The sequence below is a fragment of the Strix aluco genome, chromosome 3 (assembly GCF_031877795.1).
Source record: "Strix aluco isolate bStrAlu1 chromosome 3, bStrAlu1.hap1, whole genome shotgun sequence".
In the NCBI taxonomy this organism is placed as follows: Eukaryota; Metazoa; Chordata; class Aves; order Strigiformes; family Strigidae; genus Strix; species Strix aluco.
Genome location: NC_133933.1, coordinates 91,316,945 through 91,341,185, shown reverse-complemented (window position 1 = coordinate 91,341,185; position 24,241 = coordinate 91,316,945). Strand labels below are relative to the sequence as shown.

Sequence of the window (24,241 nt, the reverse complement as noted above, 5' to 3'; positions counted from 1 at the left end):
GGGGGCAGAGGTGCTAAAGCTTGGGGCTGCAGGGTTTGGAGCTGGCTAGAACCTGGCTATAGGGGTATGTGCTAAAGGTGCCGGGAGCAGGGTTAGCAGGTCCAGCGTAGTAGGTGATATTACAGAACAGAAGAAGGGAAAGCTCACCTTAGATGTTTATAAACCATAATGTAGAGTATAAAAAGGAATGTGAATAAAACCATATATATGTAAATACAAATATGCTTCTTTCTGAGTAAATTTAACTTTAGGAAAGATTTGAATGTTACACTGAGCTGGCAGTGAACTGCGGAAAACTTCCTAGCTCTAGGCAGCACAGGAGGCAGCAGGGAGTAGGCATCTGTTAGCAAAGGAGTAAGACTGGTAGGAAAGGGACAGAGTTTTCCTTCCACAAGTACTAAATAATCTCAAATGTCCATGGGTCAGAAAAGAAACTAGTTGAGAGGAGGCATGTGGGGGCTAGTACTTTAATGCATTTGAAATAAAGTAGCTGAAGTCTGAGATTTAGTAATCTTGTGTCAGTTGGGGGAACCTGTATTGATATTCTATGGGGAAAATAAACCCTGGCTTCATGTATTTCCAGGTGATGATATCAGGGTATTCCGTGATCATGTAGCTGCACTGTGGAAATAAAGTTTTTCTTCTTTGAGTTCATTCCTGCAAAATGTAAACCAAAGTATTGCTAAGAAACATATAGAAATTTTTTAGGCTTACATGTATCTCATGCATCTGTATAGATGTCAGTGACTTAACTGTTTAGAGTCCTGTGTAATGTGGCTGGGAGACCACTGCTATTTAATGTCTGCTCTGAGTGTGAGCAAAGCACTCTGCTCACTGCTGTTCTGCATCTCCCTTGTGCTCAGACTTGATGGTCTTGCACTTCTGTGAATCAAGTATCTGGCAGAAGTAAGGATTAAAGAAAACCCAACTCGGGTTCAAGATCAGTTCAGGTAAAATGAAGAACATGAATGGGGGCAAATGTACTTGAAGAACAGGTGCTATGTGAGTGCTTTCTCAATGAAAGATGCTTGTCTGTCCACTTCCCTGACAGTGTACTACCTTCAAAATGTACTGGATTCACCACAAATCATAAGGTGGCAGTGGCCATAAGTGCCTTCCTTTATCTTTCAGTTGGTTTTACTTCTGTTTGTAATGTTTTAGCATAATAAAGCTTTTATCATCCTAGCACCTCCCTGAGAAACTTATTCTACTGCTGTATCAACTGACCTGATTAATAAGTCAATTTCAATATTAATTTTTTTTTAATGCATTAAGTTCTGTGGGTACCTGAAACTGGCAGCTTTCTTTGGCAGTGGTGCTGTGGATCAAGAAACCAAAAGTCAGATGTCATAAAGAGGATATTTCCACAAGCACCTGTTCACTTTGTTTATGGAGGTACATCTCCAGCACAGGATGAGCTTCATTTTGCAGCTCTGGCAAATGCGCTGTGACACGCTCTTACTGCTGCTGCTGCAAGTAATCAGCTAAAGGTTACTTTTGTGGATGAAATACATTTAAATGGCAGTGAAGGAGAGGACTGTGATTTATTTTGATTGTTTTTCCCCATGATATTTGCATACTGCAGTATGTAATATGAGCAGCTATATATAATGATTTTTTTTTTCCCCCATAAATCAAGAGAGAGTTTAAAAAAAATAAATTACTTATAGTGACATTGCCTTTTCCTTTGAAGAACCCAGGAGGAACTTAGATCTGGATGCTTCAAATGAACATATTGTTCTATTTCTGTTGAATATAACATTTTTGTGTTGGATAATATATCTGTGAGGCAAATACCATCACCTGAATATAATAAACATTTATAATCAGCCTTCTTTGTTTTCGTTCTTATTCCCAGCTCAGTGTTAAAGAAATAGTTATAAAACTATTCATCAGAGGGTTTGATAAACATTTTTCTATAGTTGTCAGAGTGATTAAGATGTAATAACTTGTTAGAGATAGGCTTGAGAAAAAAGCTCTTAATACCATAGATCTATACTAGCTATTACAGAACAGCACTATTTGTTTTCTTCTTACCAAAGAGGTTATAAATTAGGTTATTTTACTGTGCAAGCTCAGTCCTTTCCATTCAGCTTCATTTAAATTGACAAGAACATGAAAATAAATTTGACAAAAATATGTATAACCACTCAAAATTCTGCATTAAGAGTGCATGAGTGTGAACTGGGGGCACAGAGGTCCATGTGGAGAAACAGAACATAAATTTAGGCTGTAATCTGTGTGTAACAGGCCCAAATAATACCAGTTTAAAAACTATAAGAGTCTTGGAAGGAATTTAGGCAGGCAGCAGTTGAAGAACTTGCTTGCTTTCTAGCTTGTGCATGCATGCATGCACATCTGCTTGTTTTTCAGACAATTGTGCCAGTCTGATAACAGTTCTTGTTTGGCACGCCAACACTTCAGTGCGCTGAGACTGTGATGCTTGTTTCATCCCAGCATCTGGTGAGATTAAGTATTAGCGCTGCTGTTTAATGAACAGTTTGCGGATGTGAATGAATATTTGGGGTTGTTTTTGTTTGCTCTGGTTTGCAGCCAACAAAGCCATCGGGATGAACAAAGCCTTCCAGACTGCCTACTATATAGATTAATTTACAGCTGCCAGTTTATATTAGTTCTATTTATTCTGCTTGGGTGCTTTTTTGAGGAAAGGAGTATTTCTTAGTCAATTGTCTTGCAAAGAGAAAGGAATTCAAGAAATGTGAAACAAATTCCTGCTAATTAGGCAAGCTTTTGGCAGCTGAGTTGTTTGATCCCTTTTCTTATGATTTTGTGTTACACGGAAGGAATGAAGTTTGAAAACAGAATTTAAGTTGGCATCTGAACTTTGTCTTTACCCTCCTGCACTCTGTGTTGGTGATGCCGGCAGTCAGTAAATAGCAGCTATAACCAAATTTCTTGTCTGCCTTCTTAAAAGCCTGGCCCTACTGAAGGTTTTGACAAGCGGAGCAGCGTACATCTCTTGCCTCTGCAGCTTCTAAGATGCCATAGGTTTATCAGAAACCTCTAATGCTCCTTGTTTTTGTTATGTTTCTCTGTAATTCTCCTTCTCTCTGTTGCTGTTTGTGCCCAGTCTGGGCTCCATGTGCCAACTGCCTGATGCAGCCAGCAACTGCTAGCTGTTGCTGCTGGGGATGTCCAAAACTGCGTGCACCCCCTGAGAGGTGACTCTGTGCATTAGGTGGTGATCAGTGAGGGCGTGAAAGAAATATCTGAAAATTTATCCAAGAGCCTTATGGATGTGTCTGGATATGGATAATGCAGACTGGCTGATGTCTGTGCCTGTCTTCTAAAATAATTGCTTTGGAGAACTCAAGTAGTTCAGAAGGGGATTAGTTGGTTTATTTATGGCAGAATCAGACATACTGGGACATGCACCCTTCTTCCCCAACCCCAGCACAGCTGGAGCTCTTTGTTGCCCAAATTACTGAAAACGGGAACAAACTGGGCTAAATATAATCTTCCTCCATCCTGCACAGAGGGTTCCTTCTGCCCCTCCCCTCTTCTGGGTTGCAGGGTGGGGAATAATGCATTGTGGGCCTGTTTGAAAACGAAGTGGAAGGTAGTAAGACATGAAACATCCCAGATGTTAAGGAGAAACCTTGCAGGCACAGGAGCAACTGCTCTCAGGACCCCACAGGATTAGGGGAGCCCACGCTCCACCGAGACGTCCCCAGTGAACTGTCAGCTCTGAGGCAATATAAGGCAGTAAAGTCTCTGGCTTTTGGAAATAATTTCCCTCCTGCTCATTGTAATGAATGGTCCCTTCTGTAATTCACTTGTAAGCCTTGGCAAGTAGCAATTACAGTATCTTGTGTATTTTGATGCAACTGTCTAATGAGAGATATATCATGCATGAATACATACATAGGCGTATATATACACATCTTTTTTTTTTTTTTTCCCCCCTTTTTTTTTTTCTGCTGAGAAGGTTGTTTTGCTCCATAGTAAGTGATTAGTAGAGCATGATATCTGCACTGTGATCTCTGCCTTCTCCTGTCTTGGTTGGTCTTTGGCTTTGGAGCTTGCAGGTGTCTGAAAAACCACTGTTTTTCATTGTTGCAGTTGAAGTGTCATTTCCCTCTAAAAACAGCTCTGCACAATACTGAGAAGTAGTAATTGTGTTGCATCAAAAATATACCCAGCATTTCAATTTTTTCTAATACTTTTCTTTGTACTGAATAGACATTTATGGAAATACAGTATCTTCTTGGTTAAAAAATAGAATTGTCAAATTTTACTATAAAGTTTATATGTCATAGCAAATTGTTGTGCCTTTATCATCACCAGAGATGCTGAGCTTTCACATTTCTTAAATTACATGTAAAATTTCCTTAAATTAAACCATTTCCTCCCAATGCCTCACTTCTATGACAGTTGAGTTTACTGCTCAAAAAACTCTAAGGAATCCTCTCTTTTTGGATGTAAAAGCCCAAGGTGTGTTGGGTTGTCTTCAGAATGTGTAAAGCTGAGAGAAATGTAGTTTTTTCTGTTGCAGTTACGAGAGGCTTTATTCCTGGGGCTAACTGCCAAAACTCCAGTTGAGCCATGTGGCCAGTTAGCTGGCTGATAGTGATTAGATGTTCAGAATGATTTGCTCTATGGCTAGGGTGGGTTGGTCACATCCAGTTCCTCTGCCATGGACTAGAGCTGTAGACAGCTTGGGTACCTGAGGGCCTGTTGGCTGCTGCACCTCTGCCCTCTCACTGAGATGGAAGGGCAAATATAGGATAATTTTGTATAATACTTCAGGTCAATATTTTCCTTCTTGTTTTTAGTACAAACAATCAGTCAAATGTTTTTTGCCTTAATTTGTGAAAAATATATGAACATTTAAATCCTCTTAGTGCCCTTTTTGCTTGTTGTTAGATCACTGGTTTTGGTTTATGAAGTCACTTCCAGAAATTCTCTACAGTTATCTTTTGTCAAGGAAATTTTAGTTATTATTTGATATCTTATGCATTGTTTTATGTTACAGCTGAATAAAGATCAAATTTGTTCATTAACTACTACATGCCCATGCAGCAACAGAAAACCTTAGGACCTGGGAGAGAACTAGAGTACCTCTCAGTACCTGGTTTCTTTATTCCATGTAGTTTTTTTCTGTGCTCTATTTTTGTACGCATCTAAAATCAGTGCGCTTATTTTGATTGTTATCAGTAAATTGAAAAATCTTACAAAGAACTGCAGAGCTACTTAATTTCCTTCTTTCTCTTTCATTCTGCAAAAACATATATCTATCCCTATCTCTTACACCATCTAATTCAATAGAGGCTTGATCCTTGTCTGCTTGCGAAAGTGAAATTGCCCTGTCATGCACATGAACAGAGTAGAGGAATGAGTATCTCCATTAAGCTTCCATAAACATTTCTAAGAGTAAAACCTTTGACAAATTTTGTGGCTGAAGACCTTCATGTCAAATGGTGGTATGGGTTTCCTGACTTTCTTTCAAGTGCACAAATGACTTAACAAAAATAATGACTGTTGACTGTATTATAGAAATATACGTTCAGAGTATACATAACTAATAAGGCCTTCTAAAGTTATCAGTGTGTATAAAAACCCACAAAAAGACTTGAAATTACTTTTTTTTTTCTTTTGAATGTTTTCTTTTCAACTCCTGTCTTTTTTTTTAATTTCCTTCTGGTGTTTCTACTGGAGCTGGCGAGAATATTTTTTTTAAAAGCAAACCTTTTTACTCACTATTTTCATCATATGTATTTTTTTTAGCGAGATCTGATGGACTAACCTCAAAAGCATGCTTATTGGTTACTCTCAGGAGAACAAATTAAATCTTTGGGATATTTTTGGTTTTGTTTTGCAAATATCCCAGTTGTATCTGTCCAGTTGTGTTACCTGATTTTGAACCTTTTTCCCTTTTTATTCCTGCCACAGAGGGAAGCAGGCAGTGCACTGAGCAGGTATGCACTCAAACACAGTGAGTGTACTTTTCAGACAGACCTGCCTACCTGTCTAGACACATCTGTGCATCTGCTCTGAGCTGCATCTCTTACGGGAAGACTGGAAATGAGTCAGTAGTGGCAGTACAGGGGGAACCATCACCGAGGCTGAATCCTGTATTTAGGTCTCAATATCTAAAACAGAAATGGGACTAATCTAGTGCCCTCACATACATATATGAAAAGTACATATTTTAGTTTGTATTAGGTGAGGAAAAATAGTTCCTGTATTTGCTAATACATTTTAAACATGATGATTTATAATGAATGTGAGGAAGATAAGCAGGTCATTTTGTGAAGTATTTTGGGTGTTACTGAAACATCAGACTATTCAAATTTGACTCTTCAGCCAACCTGTCTACCTTGGACTCTCTTCTAGTGAATGGAAAGAGAGGTTTTTCCTCCAGAGGAACACGTTCAAAATCTCCCAAATAAGTGCCTAGTCTGGATTCCCTTCTGTCTCTGTCTCCATAAACATGCTCTGCAGTCAGCAAAGAGGAAGGAACTGGGATACCTGTGAATATGCTTCCCCTGTCCCTCATCTGTCCTGTGGGGTGGTCGTTTGGGTTCCAGTATGGTGGTGAGGGAGAGAGGTGGGGTGGTGTGGACATCAGATTTTTCAGTTGCGGGATGTAGTTTAGGGGGGAAATTTGACAACTTGTTCATTTGTTTGAATTAATATACATGGTGCTCCTAAAACTCCCTGTATTTTAGAGAAAGCTGAATAAGTGACATTTTGTAGGCTAGCCATATTTAAAGAGATTTTCTGTTTTGATGTGGGGGGCACCTCATTCCCACGGTCATACTGCTCCACAGCCCTTTGTTCATCTTTGCCTCTCTTCTTGCCCCTTTTGGATGGAGGAGCATAAATCTCTTTGAAACATCTAGCTAAAATGGGAGGGTACTTAATGAAACAGTGACACAGCTAGTTAACCATGAAGAATCATCTTCATCATGAAGAATTTAAACAAAGAAGAAACTACGCCAGCAAGTTCATCAATATAAAGATATGTTTTCCTGCAAGAACCGTAACAGCTCTCTGGTGTCCGTGCATCGTAGACCGTAACAGTATCTGTTTTTAATGCATGTGCCTCACAGTGACTGTGCAGTTGGCTGAATTAACGTTCCTCTGGCAGGCATAACTTTGAATTGACTAACTTTTATGTGCTTAAACTTCCCCTCTAGTATTTCTCCCTTTTCTCATTTGATTTCCTTCTGAAAAACAGTAAAGAAATTAGCAAAAGAGAGGGAAGGAAGACACGTTGGAGAAATGACATAATTCAGTTGCATGCATATTTGAATTGAGAAGAACTGTTCTTTTTAAAATTCATGTTTGGAGTTGTATCGCAGGCTGGCAGTCCCATTCGCTTCAAAGAACATGTGTGGATTTTAAACAGCAGGCGTTATACCCAGCAGAAAGAATTCTTCAGTGTGCCCGGTTATAGATGGAGAAGATCCACTGATTAAATGTTCTGAGATCCAAAAAAGATCCTATATTCAGAGATCCAAAAAAATATAATAAAGATTTAAATCCATTTGCAAATATGAACAATAACAAGCCTTCCAGCTCTCTGGGTGTCAGGGACTGGAGTGAAATCCAAACCCCATCAAAGTTAACAGCAAATTCCCTGTGACTTAATAGGGTCAAGAATCACTTACTTTCTATTTAAGATTTTGCATGTATAAGATTAGATATACTCAGTAAGATTAGATATACTCAAAGTGGCACAAGGAATGCCTTTGCTGCTTGAAGATGCTAAATGACAGATAAATGAACAGTGGTTAAAAGGTGCTGGGAATCCCATAGGCTGCATATGGGAGCTCAAAGCTATAATTATTGGAACAGTCTACAAACAATTTCTAGATCTTTCTGTAAGGAGATGGAAGCCTTGACATAGCAAAGTACTTTCTTTAATGGATGGCTAGTTTGTTGTTATGTATGGGGTTCACACCATCTAAGTAGAGGTGTGTGAAAATTGTGGGTGAGTTTCCTTCATGGTCAGAGGAAGGGGCCACAAAGAACCTGGGATGTTCATCCTGTGACTGCTTTACAGCCGTTTCTTCATTGACTGTAGAAGGAAATTAAACTAGTCTAAACCAAATCTTTTATAAGGTTTAAATGAGGTGAGGTGTATCCAGCATGGTGACTATTGCAAGGCTTTGAGAGGGACGTGTATCCAGTCACTAACCTCCAGTTAAGTGAAAGAATTTGAGGGAATGACTAATGTATTGTCTGTAAATAGTGTAAAATAGGAATATAATGAGTGGGAGGAACAGGGAACTGCAAAGAATTGGCCAAAATCTCCAGGGTTGTGTCTCTTCCCTTCCCCCTTGCTTCTGGGTGGATCAGTAGGAAGGGAGAGCAGTTGTGTAATGGCTTTTTTGCCCATCACTGTGTGATGTTACTTTGACACATGCAATTTACTTGAAAAAGCTTAAGTAGCCTTAATAACAGAAAGTCCCAGCAGAGCTGACACTAATGGTCTCCCCTGTTGTGAGTTTCAGCAGAGAGATTAAGAACTGAATGAACAAAGAGACCAAATTACCATCTCCCCGCTTTGGGTGTTGCTGCATGAAAAGAGGTATGAGCCCCAGGTCTTTGGGCAGACTGGCTCTCTGCTGTTCCCTGGTGTGAAAGGGGATTTTGCATGTGCTCTCAGTTTAGCGCCATTACTGAGGGCTGCTCCAACATCACCCAGTTCAGCTTTTTTACAAAAATAGTCAAGTCCAGTCATCTTGAAAGAAATTTAGTATATCATGCTCCGATAATGCATATTACTGAATACTCTTCAGCCACTAACCATCCAATACACTGGGTTAAACCTAGCCCACCTAGGTCTACCATTTCTTCTATCTGGTTTTGCACAGGCAAATAATCTTTTCTTGGCCAAAACTCTCAGTGAGGTGTAACAGTGCAGCTCTGCGGGGTGTGCACCCGGAGATGGACATGTCCCCAGTGCGTTGGGTTGAACTTGCAAAAATGTCTCAAAGAAAATAAGAGCATCTGTTTTCATTTGGAGCTTGGAGAGACTTAGTTAATAATATAAGCACTGTCTATGAATTGCTAAGCACTTCCCTTTTTGAGTGCTATTCCTTCAGTATATTACAAAGTATAGTGCCAGCTCTCTTTTGCCTCCCTTTATAGGACAGGTTTGTACAATCAATCCAACGTCCAGCTAAAAAAAGTTGCTGCTGTGTGTGCTATATATTTTCTGTGTGTTTTTTTGTGGCTACTATATGGCAGGCTTTAATTGCAGCTCACTTCTCAGTAAGATTGTTTGGCCTTTTTTCAGGAGCATTGCTCCTTTTCTGTTTCTATTAGCATGGCAGACCAAAAATTTCTGACCCTTGTCAAGTGAAACAAATGTGTTTCAAGAGGGGTTTAGGTGAGCTTTACCAATGCAGGATTTGATCTGTGACAATGATTGTGAAAAGTAGACCCTCCACCTTATTCAGTGTCAGTACTGAGGAAAAGCAGATCACTGTTCTGTGAATGGCTGATTTTCTAAGATAATGTTGTGCTGACAAATCCATTGTTAAACATAAACCAAACGTGTGTCCCCTGGATTTAGAAGATTAAAAACTAAGTAAGAGTTACAGCATCAATATTAACATTGTCTAGCCTTATCAGTCTTTGCTTTATAACTCATTGTATTTTCCAACATCACTTACAATACTTTGCTAAGTACACTAGGTGAATGGTGGAGCTCAACATATTTGTATTTTAAAAGTAGTGAAATAGATGCTCTGCACTTTATTAACTGAATCTAAGTATATGAATGTATTTAATTGATGGTTCTATAGAGGAAAAATCCTTCTCTTATACAATATAATAACTAATATTTATGCTGCCAAAATACATTTAAGATGCGTAACAAGTAATGTTTTTGGCTAAAAATAGATTTGTACAGCTTAGTTTGTATGTTTTTGTATGTGCATACAGTGTGCAAATGAACTCTGTGTACATCGGATGCGTGCGATATTTAATCTCAAGTGAAATGTTTGACACTCATAGTAGCAGTTCAAAGATGAGGATGGATTTCTTAGTGTTTTAGGGTCATGCTTTCTTAAATTCAAATTCTTGTCTTACTGTGGTAAATTAAAGTTTTGTTGTTGATCTCCAGTGATTAGAATTTGATCCCTTATATATCACAGTTACAGTGTTGTTTTTTAATTGGTTAGTGCATGCATCAAAAATGTGGGGGAAAAAAGAAGAAAAAAGTGTTATTAAACTTCTTTAACGAAGACTTGCATGACTGATACAGAAGACAGAAGGATATAAATCATCATTTCCCTCCTAAAGAAAATCAGAAGTACCTCCTCCTGAATGGATTGCCATGCATTTTGGGAAATACTTATGTGTTTCTTGAATCATGTGCACTATGCAAATCTGAAAGTTTATGAGCATGTAGTAATTTATTATAAATATTTACTTAAGTATGGATTGTATTGTTTTCAGAAGGCAAATGCAATGATCATGAGATTGCAACAATTTTATGTTATGCTTCCAGGAAACATGCCACTGTATCTTTTGTCTTGTTTGGCGAACTATTGGCTTGTCTAACAATCCAAGGAAGAAAAAACAATGTAAATATCAGCAGAACTTTGATGAAGCAGAAAAGCAATTTGGTCACTCTCTATAAAGGAGGAATTTTTTCTTTCTTTCCAAGGAAAGAACTTTGTAGGCTTGCTAGATATTTTTCTCTGAACTAAACTTATTCTATTCAATTTTAGTATCTGGAAATTTCTCAATAATCGCTGATTTAAAAACTTTTTTGGTGTATCTCTTACTAATTCTTAGAGATGCTCTAGTCTTTAAAGCAGTGAACATGGGAAAAATGGGAAACATCTGAACGATACAATAGGGCAATCTGTCAAATGATTCCTGAATCTTTTAGCTCTCATTATGTTGGATAAATCTTTGTCAAGTGAAGTGTTCAGGTTTCCCAGAGGCCTTAACAGGGCAGGAACTTAAAAACTGAAATTTCTTAACAACTTGTGAGCAAGGCCGTGCACATATCAAAATAACTTATTTATACAATTGATGCTTTGGGGGTATGTTTGTTTCTTTATTGCATACCAAGTGTCATTCCAGCATTCATTTAAGGATACTTAAGGGTATGTATTTTCTTCTGGTGTGTCTTCTATCTTGTTGTTGAAATAATACAAGAATCTGTTCCTGGGCTGGCTTTGTGCTGATGCAGAGCTCAACACCAGGTGGGTTTCCCATGGTTCTGATAGGCTGGTAGCTATGAGGTCCCTTCAGCTTAACAGCAGCCCCTCTCCACAGCCCCAGTGAGGTTTTTGCCAGCTTGGGCTTGTCCCTGGGGGAAATCTCTTTTTTCTTCCTCCAGTTGTCTCTCTGTATAGGAACTCAGCAATTGCTTTGAAGAGAAGACTGGCAACAGAAGTTTTTGCATTGCTTGTGCTCTCTTTTCCCTTCTTACAAGCCTTCCTTCTCCAGCAAAGGCAGAAGTTCTTTGCCTGCCCTCTTTTGCTAACCCCTCCACTTTCCCTGCTGATCATGTACCATCTCCATCATTTCATTGCTTTTTCACCTCTTCTCTTAGTATCCACCCTCACCTCTTGTTTCTCTGGTTTTGCTAGCAGCGTGAGCTCATTTGAATCTCTTCCAGCTTGAAAAAAAGGCCAGGCCATCACCAGGTACACACTTCTAGGTACCCTCTGCAACTCTCTTTCCCCTCTTGTTGCTGAACATGCTGTCAGTAGCTGTTGGAGGAGTGCCTCTCTCTAACGTACCCGTGCCTTTTCCAGTCTAGCTTTGCACATTTCATTCTGGGTGGCATCTTTACTGACCTCTTCCTCATCAAAGTTTACTATGTGCACTGTCTCCTCAGCCTCATTTGAGCTGTCAGCTATCTGCAGTCCCCAGTGGTGTTCTTGAAATCCTGCCCATGCTTTTGTTCTCTGATCTGTCCTCTTCGGGTTCTTCCGCCACCTCAGCAATTAGCTTGGAGGTTCCTCCCCTGTCTAGCTTTTTGGTAGTTGTTGTCTGTGGTTGTGCCCTTGGTCATTTGTCTTTGTTTTCTGCACCTTGTGGATGAGACTACAGTGAGATAAACATCAGCTCAACTTCTGCCTCTATGCTGAAGACTTGTCTTTGTTCCTGTGCAGCCAACTTTTCTTCTGCATGGGTCAGAAATACCTGTCTCTCTAGCATAGTCTTGTGGAAATGGAGATGTCAGCTGACATTTTTCTATCCCATAACATCTGATTTTTTTTCCCCTTTTCCAAACTGTCACCAGCAATTCTGTATTTTTGATCATTTAGACAACACTGTCATCTTTCTTGCCACTCAGATTCCTAATGAGAAAACCTTTAATTCAGGGTTCCTCTAGGTAATTGTGACCACACTGTACCTAAAACTTGCCAAATTCTTCTGCATCCATCTCTCTTGTATATTTGTTACTGCTAAAACTGTGTCCAGAATTTATGTCTCATAATTTGTACATCTGTTACTATAACATGCTTCAGCAATGTTGCTGATGTGAGGATTTTACCCTGCTGCTGTTGCTATGGCATACCCCTGGAGATTGTTTCCTTAATCTTAGAGGTTTGACCAAAGCACCCTCCTCCCCACAACTATCCCCCTTTTCTCTACCATGGAGAACATAAGATAGTAGCCATTTTGTGGCAGGGGGGAGCTTGTGGAGACTTTTAATCTTTTATTTGGTGTTAAGAGTTCGATTGCATCCCTGGCTGATTCAGGATGTCGCCTCCTGTTCCCTCCTTGGCCCATTTTGACACAAACACGCATGCCCAGCAAGAACTACATGAAAACATCCATGGTGCTGCCTGGGAAGCCTCACTCAGCACCTCCCCCTTCCTTTACTGTGATGCTTGCAAAAAGAATTGTAACCAAGATGCCACTAGCGTGCCTGGGCTCTTAAACTGGTTTTGCTGAATCCCTTCTACACTGTGTGCCTGTCTGTCCAGTTGCTGCCTCTGGGCTTTTCTCTCAAATTTAGGGCAGGGATCATTTTCTCTTCTGTGTTTGTATAGCTGTTTCTGGGCAATGGTGTAATGCTGTGCAACTGTGGCTCAGTGGTGGTTGTAGTAAAAGTTGAGCTGTCATGGTAATAACATCAACCTCAGTAGCTGTGTGCTGGGCTGGGGAAGTAGGGATAATTAAACCTTGATTTTTATCATTTTTTTCCCCAATTTTTATTTGCCTTCCAGATGCTCTCCTTGCAGTTTTCTGTTACTGATTTTAGCGATTTCTGTATAAAATCTGAGGATCTGAGTTTGGTAGTAGGTAGAGAATTGGTGTTTTGCCCTTTGGCAGCACAGTTTTCAACCATGCTTCCACTAATGCATCCAAAGTCAATGCATTTATACCAGTAGTTTCCAGCAACCACTTGTAGGTGCATTGTAAACTAGTTGTACATTTCAGTATTTTGTAATGTGTAAATGAAGTGATAAAAGAGGAGAATGTCTTGTTTGATCCCCTAAATTGAACTGAGGCTCCATAAGAAGTGGTGATCTGAATCTCTACAATGGAGGGGGAGACTCTGAGGAGCTCAGGGGCTCTGACACAAAGGAAGGAAGGGAAAGTATTGTATTAGCCAGCAGATTGAGTGCAGATGACTGACAGGAGACAGGCTTTGAGATGGAGGCATGAAAAGATGGAAGCAGAACAGAAGGACAAAGAACATCCCAGAGAGACACAAAACCAGTGAGTGAGATCCTGTCCTATTAAGGGTTTTTTTGATTTTTTTTTTAAATTATATTTTAAATATTTGCTTTTATTCTTAATACCTCAGATTGTAATCTGAGAGAAAACCAGGGTATACTATTTCTGCCTCTTCAAATGTTTTATAAAATCCATGCTGAAAACTGCTTCATGTATAAAGATCAAACTATTTATTCAAATGTAAAGGAAATACCTTGCAGTAAGAAAATAAGTCTTACTGTCATTGTCCAAAACTCTGCCACAGTGGAAGATGAGATATGAATAAAAAGCAATTCAACTCATGAGCTCCCAATTGAAATTCGTAAGCATGGCAGAGAGAAGCTGAATCTGATTTCTTCTCTGGGGAATTCTGTTTTCTGGCAGCCTGCAAGGATGGAAACTAGCAGGCAGTTATAAAATAAATTTCTGAAGATAAATAGTTCAAATAAGTGGATTTTGAAAGGAAAAGTCTGTTAAAGAAAAACAAGTTTTCTCACAGTGCCATTATCTTTTTGCAGTGTGAAGTACTACAGTATTATTCTACTGTCCTTCAGCCATCTCATTTATGCTAATAAACATAGCAAGCCTGGTTTGCTCAGACTTCCAGTTTGGGATTCTTAACAGGGGTCAGGTAAGGATTAGAGTTTTGCTAGACACTGAGGAATCTTGAAAACATTGACCTGGCCAAATGGAAGGTAGCCTGAATTTTGAAGTCCTCACTTTTCATGTGATGACTGGTGTGGGAAGCAATGGTGCTGGAACCCCAGCACGTGAATAGTCTGTCCTTCAGCCATCTCCTCTGTGCACAACCATCTGGAAGGTGGAAGATTACTCATGTTGCCACTCATTTCAAATGTTAAGCAACAAGTGCAGTATAGCAGCTTTTTGCTTTTTCAATTAGGGAAAGTAAAAACTAATTTAAAAAAGACACAGCAAGCAAAGCTACCTGGCCACTTGTGCCTTTTCAGTCCCATTGCAGTGTTTCAAAATCATGTAGTATTGAAGCAAACCTGGTGCTGCCAGGTGATGCTCAGCTGCTCCAGCCTCACCTACAAAATAACTTTCCTCCAGCTGGAGGTCAGTGGCAGAGAGGAAGTTGCCAAGACTATCAACATGAAGAAATGGTTTACTGAGCAAGGGGCCCAGCCATCACTTCTAAGTTGCTGATATTTTGCTCATCCTTGGGAAAGGTGCTAACAGTCCCTACCAATACTACTTCCACTATTTCTCTGATAGATTTATCTAACGAAAAAGGGCATATATCCAAGTTATTGGCAGTGCCTTTAGGTTTAGAACTTCTCTGATCAGACTACTGAAGTGCTTAAAGGAACAAAATAGATAGCTGTCCATGTAGGAATCAGGCTCAAAGATGATCTGCAAAACATCATATATTCTGTGTTTATTAAACTATCCGTAGAAGGCATTAAAATATGAATTGCCAACTACATGTTTTATTTTTCCATGTACCAGTGTAAGCACCCAGTATGGATTTAATATAAGTTGGAAAGTTTTTGTAGCCACTTTGCTTGGACTTCAGAGGAGGAACTCATTTATGAGTTTACAGTAAACTGCTTTTTTGTACCTGGGAAAAGCAACGGTATTAGACCTGCTCTTGATAGCAAGGTTTTACTTGGTACTGGGGGGGCTGAGCAGGTGGATTTGTTCAGCATTTTCGCTTTGTTTACTGTGCTCAGAAAACATGCATTTTTTTCAGTTGCTGGTGGTCATTGGTAAATGCTGCAATAGAAATATAGATTTATTTTAAGACTACCTTGAGAGCTGATAATGCTGAGGGACTGTTATCCATAGTTAAGAGTTCACATTTTATTAATATCACAAATTATTCACTTTTAATCCTTGTGTCTGTTTCCAACACTTTGTTCAGTAGTTATCACTGAATAACTGAAAAGATAGGTGTTTTCTTCTAAAAATAGAGTTGAGCTTAACACGCAGCTATGCTCTGCAAACGATGCAAAAGTACCATCCTTTTTATCCTGCAGAGCTGATGTCTGGTGTGAGAGTCATACTTTACTGACAGAAATTAACTAACTCCCAACTCTTTCTAACTATGGTAAAATACTGTAGAAACTGTGCTGTTGTATGCATCTGTAGCTTATTTGTTAGTGAAGCTCAATTGTGAGGAAAAGCTTTGTTCTCGATAAAGGCACTGAAAAAACAGAGTCTGTACTGGTAGAATAGAGGGGGAAATTTGACCTTTGCATTGCAGGTGTATTTGCTATTCAAAAAGCCATTAGAAAAACTGTTATTTTTAAATTGAGCAGATTTATATTTTCATTGAGACCTATTTCACCTACTGGACCCTTTTCTTAAAACCAAGTTTCAGATTGTAAGTAGTCTTTAACAAATAATGTGTAAATTAGCATCATGTTGTGGTAATTTCATAAATTGCAGTCTGCATTCTAGATATTAATTGCCAGATAAACTATTTGTGTAGGTGTAAAGTTGCTTCTGTTAGTTTTCAAGTAGTAAGGTAAGAGATAAGATACCCAAGTGGAATCATACTAACTATGTTCCTGCTGAAGCTGGTGAGGTGAACAGAATGATACAGCTAATCAAAATTAAATTGAATTAGGCTTTATCAGGTTTACAGAACTAATATTTCTGGGTAGTTTGTGGGTTTTTTTAAAAAAGAACGTGCTATTTTTCCAGTTCCCAAATGCAATTGTAATAGCACATAACCTGTGCTCGTTGTACAGCCTCTGAACCTTGGGAACCTGTTTTCAGGATACACTGTTTGTTCCTAAGTAGAAATAGTGTATAAATTCATCCAAGAAGGAGCCACAAAAAATGGAAATTAATGAACAGTAGTAGCTTCTGATGGTCTTCACAATTGAGGGTTACCAAATGGAGAAAATCGACCTCATATGAAATGTCTGGGTGGTGGTGAAGGGAGCTATAATATAAATGTATTCTGACCACTTTTACAAAACCAGCTGTTCTCAGCATACCTTTACATTTGGAAAAAGCAGGGTGAAGAGGGGTAATTACATGAATTCAGTAATAACATGAGCCTATGTGATCACAGTTACATTGTCTGTGGTATGACATTTCTCAATACATGTGCACTGACCTTGCAAAATACCAAGTTTTAGCAGAATAGTCAAAAAGTGTAGGAAATAAAAGTAAAAATAAATACTGCACATAGATACGGGTTCTTGATTATATTTGGTACCTTTTAAAAAATGGAAGTGTGGTTGAATTTAAGAGGCAGAGTACTTGTATTTTGCAATAATGTTTCTTTCTCCGTGCATAAGTAAGTCATCATTAGGTCAAGGTGGCTTAATCTACAGTAGATTCATAGCATGTTGGTTGGAAGGGACCTTCTGAGGTCATCTAATCCAGCCTCTTGCTTGAAGCAGACCTGCCACTGCACCAGATCAGGGCTGCCCTGGCATTGTCTAACTGGGTCTTGGATATTTCCAAGGCTGGAGATTCCACCATGTCTCTGTCAGCTGTTCCAGCACTGCACTACCTTCCTAGTAAGGAATTTCTTCCTAATGTCCATTGTGAATCTCCCAAATTTCAACTTGTGCCTGTTTTCCTTTGTTACATCATTTTCTGCTACTGCAAAAAACGTTTGGCTCTGTTACCTTCTCAATCATCGAAGTTACTGCTCAAGCCATTATAAGCTGCTGTTAGATCAACCATAGCCTATTCTTTGCCAGACTAAATGAGCTGTGCTCTCTCAGCCTCTCCTTGCAGTTCATACTTGAGGTTCGTGACCATGTTAGTAGCCCTTTCCTGGAACCCTTCCAGTTTCTCAACCCCCTTCTTGAGCTCAGGGGGTGCAAAATGGGGCACAGTCTCCCAGGTGTGGCCTCAGAAGTGATGGATAAATAACTTCCCCTTGATCTGCTGGTCATGTTCCCTATTAATGTCATGCAGTATGGAGTTTGCCTTATTCACGGTGGAAGCAGGCTGTTGGTTTACATTAAGCGCAGGGACCACTGTAACGCCTGGGTTCATTAGCAGGGCTTTTGCTTGTCTGGTCAGTTGCCAGCCTGTACATGTCCATGGGCTATTCTGCCCTGGTGCAGAACTTCATGCTTCTCCTTGAAGATATCAATTGGCTCAGTCTTGAAGTTTGTCAAACTTGATGGATCAATAGTACTTTCTAGCATGTCAGCCATTCCCCCAGTTTAGTGTCATTCGCAGATATGCCAAAGGTGCATTCAGTGCCATTGTTGGGGTCATTGGTATTAAACAATAGCTCACTGATTAGTCGAGCGTGGATGGGCTGGCTGTTCATGCTTTACCTTCTCATCATGCATATGCTGGGACGTGCATTCCACGAGGATGTGCTCCATGATTTTTCCAGGGACTGAGGTAACCTAAGTAGCCGGTATTTCCCTGGGTCCTCCTTCCTATCTATCCCATCTGAAGGTAGGTGTAATGTTAGCCTTTTCCAGTTATAAGGGAGTTCTTCACCATGATTTTCTGTGACAGAGAAATGATCAACCAGCTCTTTCAGTGTGGGTGATTCCCATGCAACCCCATGGATTTGAATAATTCAGCTTCTGTAAGTAGTCCTTGCCCTGTTGCTCCCCTACTGTTGGTTGCTGCTGTCCTTCCAAAACTGCACTGGTAGGCACAGGGGTCTGGTAACAGGCTTTGCCTATGAAGACCAAAGGGAAAAAGGGGTTGAATACCTCGGGCTGTCAGTATGTGGCCATGGGCTGAATTATCTGTCGGTAAATTGTCTTCTCTATTCATTAATGAACTGTAGTTTTAAGAGGAGCAGCAGTTCATCAAGGTGTATAAGCAGGATCTCACGGAGCAGAAATCACAGTTTTCTGAGCTGGTTACCTTAAAGCTCAGATACCTGAGTTTGTAATTAACTTGAGAGGTTAGACTTATATTTCCAACTTGCTAAGTACCAGTATTAGCTCTTGTTACACTGAAATATGGAGCCCTAGAGAGACGTGCTGTACTATAAAGCAGATGGAATAAATGAATAACAAGAAATAATTTTTTACATGATTTGTGCAAATGGCCTATATTTTGCTTTGCCTTGCTTAGTCCAATGACAGTTAATCCACAGATACTTACAGTGTCGTAAGGGAACTGAAACATGATTTAAATCTTGAAGCATCATATAAGCAGGAACTTTAAAACTAACATTCGTATTAGTTGCAAGAACTTCTTAAAAGCATGGCTAATTAGTAATGACTTAAGTTATGCAGCAAAGAATAAAAGGAGTTGAACTTAGGTCCTGTTAAGTTAATCTTCTTTTGCAGTCTGTGAGTTGAGTTACAGCTTAGGTTCAGTGTTACTGCATTTTGTATTGTCAACAGCTCGTGTTTCAGTGGACCACGTTGTAAAAGAAAAGAGAAGAAAGCCAGCTTGGACTATTTTTATTAAATTTTAGTCTGGACGGGATCAGTGTGGTGGTTGGGGTGAAAGCCAAAATCAAACTCCCCCATTTTGTTTTGTTCAGCTGAACTTGGTTGTCCTCTGGCGTGCTGCCCATCTGTCCTGAGCCCTCAGGCAGCACAGCTCCGCACACCCAGCAGCCTGTCTGGGGTAGTGGAAGGCTGCGCAAGAACAAACGCTTGCATTTTTCCCTATCAAGCCTTATACACTGGCCATGAAGCTCGCAGCTCTTGGTTTCCTTCCTGAGCTCCTTCCCAGAGGGGTCATGGTGTTGTCCTGTCTATGGGTAGAAGTGCCACCGAGCAGGGTCCTGCTTGGCAGCCTTACTGCCCAGGTGCAGCCCAGGACTCGGGTCCCACTTCAGGTGTGGAGGTGTTGGGGTCTCCTCGCCATGCAGCCTCTCATACAGAGTGCTTTCTGGTGTCGAGACTTGATGCATCAAAGTTGGAGAGGTTGGGGGTTTGCTTGCAGCACACATTTGGGCCCAGTAAACGCATCTGTGGCTGCTTTACTTAGGTTAGGACTGTCCTCCATATCGATACAACCACCCTTCATGTTTGCATTAGGCCTTTAGGACACGAAGGTGATTTCATGTCTAATTCTTTTCCTGTTGTCTGACTTAAACTCACTGTCAGTAGCTGGTATTTTTTGTGCTTATTTATGTGATTGCTAGTGGGTCAGATTCTACATTCTGACTTGCTTGCAGAAATAAAAGTTGAAGAACCTTGAACAAGGAGTTGGAAGCATAGCATCTAAACTACCTATTTATATTTTAAAGAGCTGCTGGGTCTTCACCTTAAAAAAAAAAAAAATCAAGTTTACACCTGAGTTTGTTAATGATAGTAAAGGTTCTTGATAGTCAGAGAGGACTATCTCATTTCCTTATAAAAAAGTAAATGCCCAGCGTGCATCTTGAAGTGTACCGGGAAAAAATTTTCATCCAAGAGAGGGATGTGAGGAAGGGAAAGAGAGATGTATAGCTGTTTTATTCTACTTTAAGTAATACTGGTAAGGGGTTGTTTTCCTAATTTTTCCTTTAAAAAAAAAAGGCATTTGTGATTTTCAGAGAAGGAAGAAGTGGGAGCAGTGGAATAAAGACATGGGGCTTAATTTCCACAAACTTAGGGGAAGTGGTGTTAATATCATAGAATCATGGAGTACCAGGTTGGAAGGGACCTCAGGGATCATCTGGTCCAACCTTTCTGGCAAAAGCCCAATATAGACAAGATGGCCCAGCACCCTGTCCAGCTGAATCTTAAAAAGTGTCCAATATTGGGGAATCCACCACTTCCCTGGTGAGATTACTCTAGTGTGAAAAATTTCCTTCTTGTGTCCAGTCGGAATCTTCCCAGGAGTAACTTGTACCCATGACCCCTTGTCTTTTCCATGTCACTCCTTGTAAAAAAGGGAGTCTCTGTCTTCTTTGTAGCCACCCTTTAAATACCAGAACATGGTGATAAGGTTTCCCCCAAGCCTTCTCTTCTCAAGGCTGAACAAACCCAGTTCTCTCAGCCTTTCCTCATCTGGCAGGCTGCCTGGCCCTTTGACCATCTTTGTTGCCCTTCTCTGGACCCTCTCCAGCCTGTTCACATCTTTTTTGTATAGCAGGGACCAAAACTCAACACAGTACTCTGGGTGTGACCTGACAAGCACTGAGTAGAGTGGGATAATGACTTCTGTATCTCTGCTGGTGATGCCCTTGTTGACACAAGCCAGCATTCTGTTGGCTTTCTTTGCCACTGCAGCACACTTTTCACTCATCTTGAGCTTGTTGTCCATCAGGACCCCCAGGTCCTTTTCCACAGAGCTGCTCCCCAGCCAAGTATATCCCAGTCTGTGCTGCCCTCCTGGATTATGTTTTCCCAGGTGCAAGACCTTATGTTTGTACTTGTTGAACTTCATAAGGTTCTTGTTAGCCCACTCTTCCAGCCTACCCAGATCTTCTTGCAGCATGGCTCTCCCTTCCGAAGTGTCCACTTCCCCACTCAGTTTGATACCATCAGCAAACTTCATCAGGGTACACTTGTTCTTATCATCCAGATCACTTATGAAGATATTAAACAGCGTTGGACACAATATCGATCCCTGGGGGACCCTACTCGTGACAGGTTGTCAGTTTTGAAAAGAGCTATTTACCACCACCCTCTGGGTGCAGCCTGTCAGCCAGTTCCCCACCCACCACACAGACCACTTGTCTAGACCATAGTGTATCAGTTTCTCTAGGAGGAGGCTGTGGGGAACTGTATGAAAAGCCTTGGAGAAATCCAGGTAGACAATGTCCGCCACCCATCCCACATCAACCAAACAGGTTACTTTGTCATAGAAGACGATCAGGTTTGTCAAGCATGATTTGCCCTTGGTGAATCCCTGCTGGCTTTTCCCAATCACATGCTGCGTTTGACTTGTGACAGCCCCCAGAAGGATTTGTTCCATAACTTTCCCAGGGATTGAAGCTATCCTCTGGGAATGATAAGGATTTTGAGAAAGGAAGAATGGTTTCCAAACAAGGCAGTTTAAAGTTTTGCCTTTGATGCTGCGAGACTGGAAAAAGAATCCCAGAAAAATTGTGGTAACCATAGCTATGGTAAAAGCTGTAAGAAGGGATTAGATGAGCTCTGGAGATCTCTCTCCATTTCTGTGATTCTAACGTCAGGCTACATATTTTTGCACATCATCTTGAACATGGCTATTAATAGTCTACCTGTAGTTTAGATACAGATTATTTATTTGTTTCTTTATATTTCAAGTATTATTTCTAATTAAAACAGGTGTATTTGCAAGACAATGACATTGTCATTGACAACATAGCAAAAAAGTACCAAAGCGTTGTCACAGACGTAACTAGTGGTTAGTTTTCCATTGCCTTTCTGTATTATCAGGTTTTTTTGTACATAAACACATCTGCTGATCTCAATGCATTAGGATGAAGGATAGGAAAAGAAGCTGAATTATGCAGACATGTTAATTAGAAGGAAAGAGGGATGATGAGGTCTTCCAGCAGCATTTTCTAATTGAAGTCACTGGACTGGCATTTTGGCAATGATTTCTGCTTCAGAGATCAAGAGGGATTATTTATTCTTAGCAGTTTTCTGTCTGCAGCTCTCAAAAGTTCAAGCAGGCCAGGTGACTTCCATCATTTGTGAACATCTTTGAACAAGCAGTGACATTGCACTGAGACCAGAGGGTTTATTTCTAGCCCGTGGAGACAGGCACTTCCAGGCAGACTGTTTGGTTTCCTCTCTAACTGTAAGGGGAGATGACTGCTTCTCCAGTTTTGTTTAACAAAGAGGTTCATTTGAAAAGGCATCACTCTTTCAAAAAAAAAACCCCCAAAAAACCCAAGAACAAAAAAACCCCCCACCATTATAAGATGTGGGTGAGTTTACTGCATGAGGGGTCATACGCTCTTTGGCAGCCTTCCTCTCACCTGTTTGTGAGAATGGTGAAACACAGCTAGTCCACAAGTCTTTCTCCTAGCGCTGGCCTCAAGCAGATACCTAGGGAAGCATGCAAGAAGCAGGCAAGCGTGGAGTAATGCTTTGCTAGAATACCCACCCCCGCCATTTGCTATCAGTTTTCATGTGAAATATGTATCCTTGCTGGGTGTAAGAAGTGGGCCAGGGAAGCTTGTTGTCGTTTTAAACTGTGTTTCTGTAGCCTGTCAGTGGGCTTTAGAAAGCAGAGTCCCCTTTCTCCCCAGTGTGGTTGTTGCCATTTAGAGGCGATAATTGAGCACATCATTTACTTTTATGGCTTGCTCTGTTTTACCAGCAGCCCGGTCTCTAGCAGATCCTTTGCGTCTACCACAGGGATTTTAGGGGGAGAGTAAAAGTCCATTTCCTCCTTGTTAAAGTGGCAGCTGCTCGCTCTGGCTCTGTGCCCTGGGGAAGCTTCTGCAACTTCCTTTTCTACAGATGTACAGAGCTGCCATTTTGCCTTTGAAAAGGAAACCACCATGAACCCCAGGCCCCTCCACCCATGCATGCCTCAAGGGTTGAATTTATGACCCAGGAATGGTAGAGATCTGATTGTTTTGGCAGTGCAGGCCTGTAAGTCTTTTCATCTACTCATGAATACTGCTAACATTGTAGTGTGTCTGGAGTTTAGAGGGGATACACAGACTTTAGAAAGGATGTAATGACAGTTAGGGCAACAAATAAACCTTGAAAAGCAGCAAGAAATGGGAGCTAGTAGGAGTGTTGGTGGAAAGAGAACAAGAGAGGGATCACAGGCTGAGAATGGAAACCTTAGTGAATATGCCTACTAAGTTCCCATAGCCAGAGGAAAATCTACTCGCTCGCATCCACCTAGGTGCTGTGGCTGAAATGCAATACCTGAGCTGGGGTGACAGTGAGATGTGGTGGGGAAGGTACTAGTGACAGAGAAGCAGAACAGGTCCTTTTTCCAATTTTATTGATTTGTCGTATGATTTCTGTGAAGATACGAAGGTCTCTGTCTCGTTTTCCTTTGTTTAATTGTGCATCTCTTACTGCTTTGCATTTTCAGAGATCAGTTAGTGGCAACCAAACTGGAGAGACATGGTTTGAATGGTTTATAGCAGGAAGTGAGTGTGAAAACCTCAGGAGGAAATGGCTGGGTTTGCCCAGGTGTATTCAGGCAGTCGAATGCTGCAGAGAATAGTGGTATTACATTTCTGTACTCCTCGGTCTGCTTTGACACTCCATTTATGATGTGTTTCTGCTCATACAGGAGCAGCGTACCGTACCTTGGTACAGAGACTCACTGTTGCTGTCAGCACTGGAAAAGACTGAAGCTGGCATCCCCATTGTCCTCAGCCAGAGGTTGCCCTGCAAGACACAGCTGTAAAATGTTCATCAGAAAAAACTGAACAGTGGATCCTTAAGAGTGAGTAAAAAGCAAATCTGACTTTTTGATATTTTTTGTCTAAAATGTATAAAAATAACGCCATGCAGGAATGCATTAAAGTTCCGCGGGTAAATAGGGATTGAGAAAAGCTCAGAGGTTTACCTGTGGTGCCGGGTTATGGTATTTATGTCACACTGCTGTGTCCTTTGGAGTATGTAGTTCCTTATCTCCTCTGCTGTCCATGTCCACCCCTGTTGAACTGCATTTCTAAGGACCGATGGGTGGAGACTAGTGAAGAAAAGTGTGAAGCGTCCTATTGAAATGGGATTTCCCTAAGCAAGACGCTGGT

At 40.6% G+C, this 24,241-nt stretch overlaps 1 protein-coding gene across 2 annotated transcripts in view; it reads left to right on the top strand.

Annotated features, from left to right (window-relative positions):
• Positions 1 to 24,241, top strand: part of ANKRD6 (ankyrin repeat domain 6) — a 114,485-nt gene that overhangs the window by 33,033 nt on the left and 57,211 nt on the right. For both annotated transcript variants that reach the window (XM_074819559.1, XM_074819558.1), the window contains exon 2: positions 23,776 to 23,931. The gene's annotated coding sequence lies outside the window, so the exon portion shown is untranslated. The remainder of the gene's footprint in view (positions 1 to 23,775; positions 23,932 to 24,241) is intronic.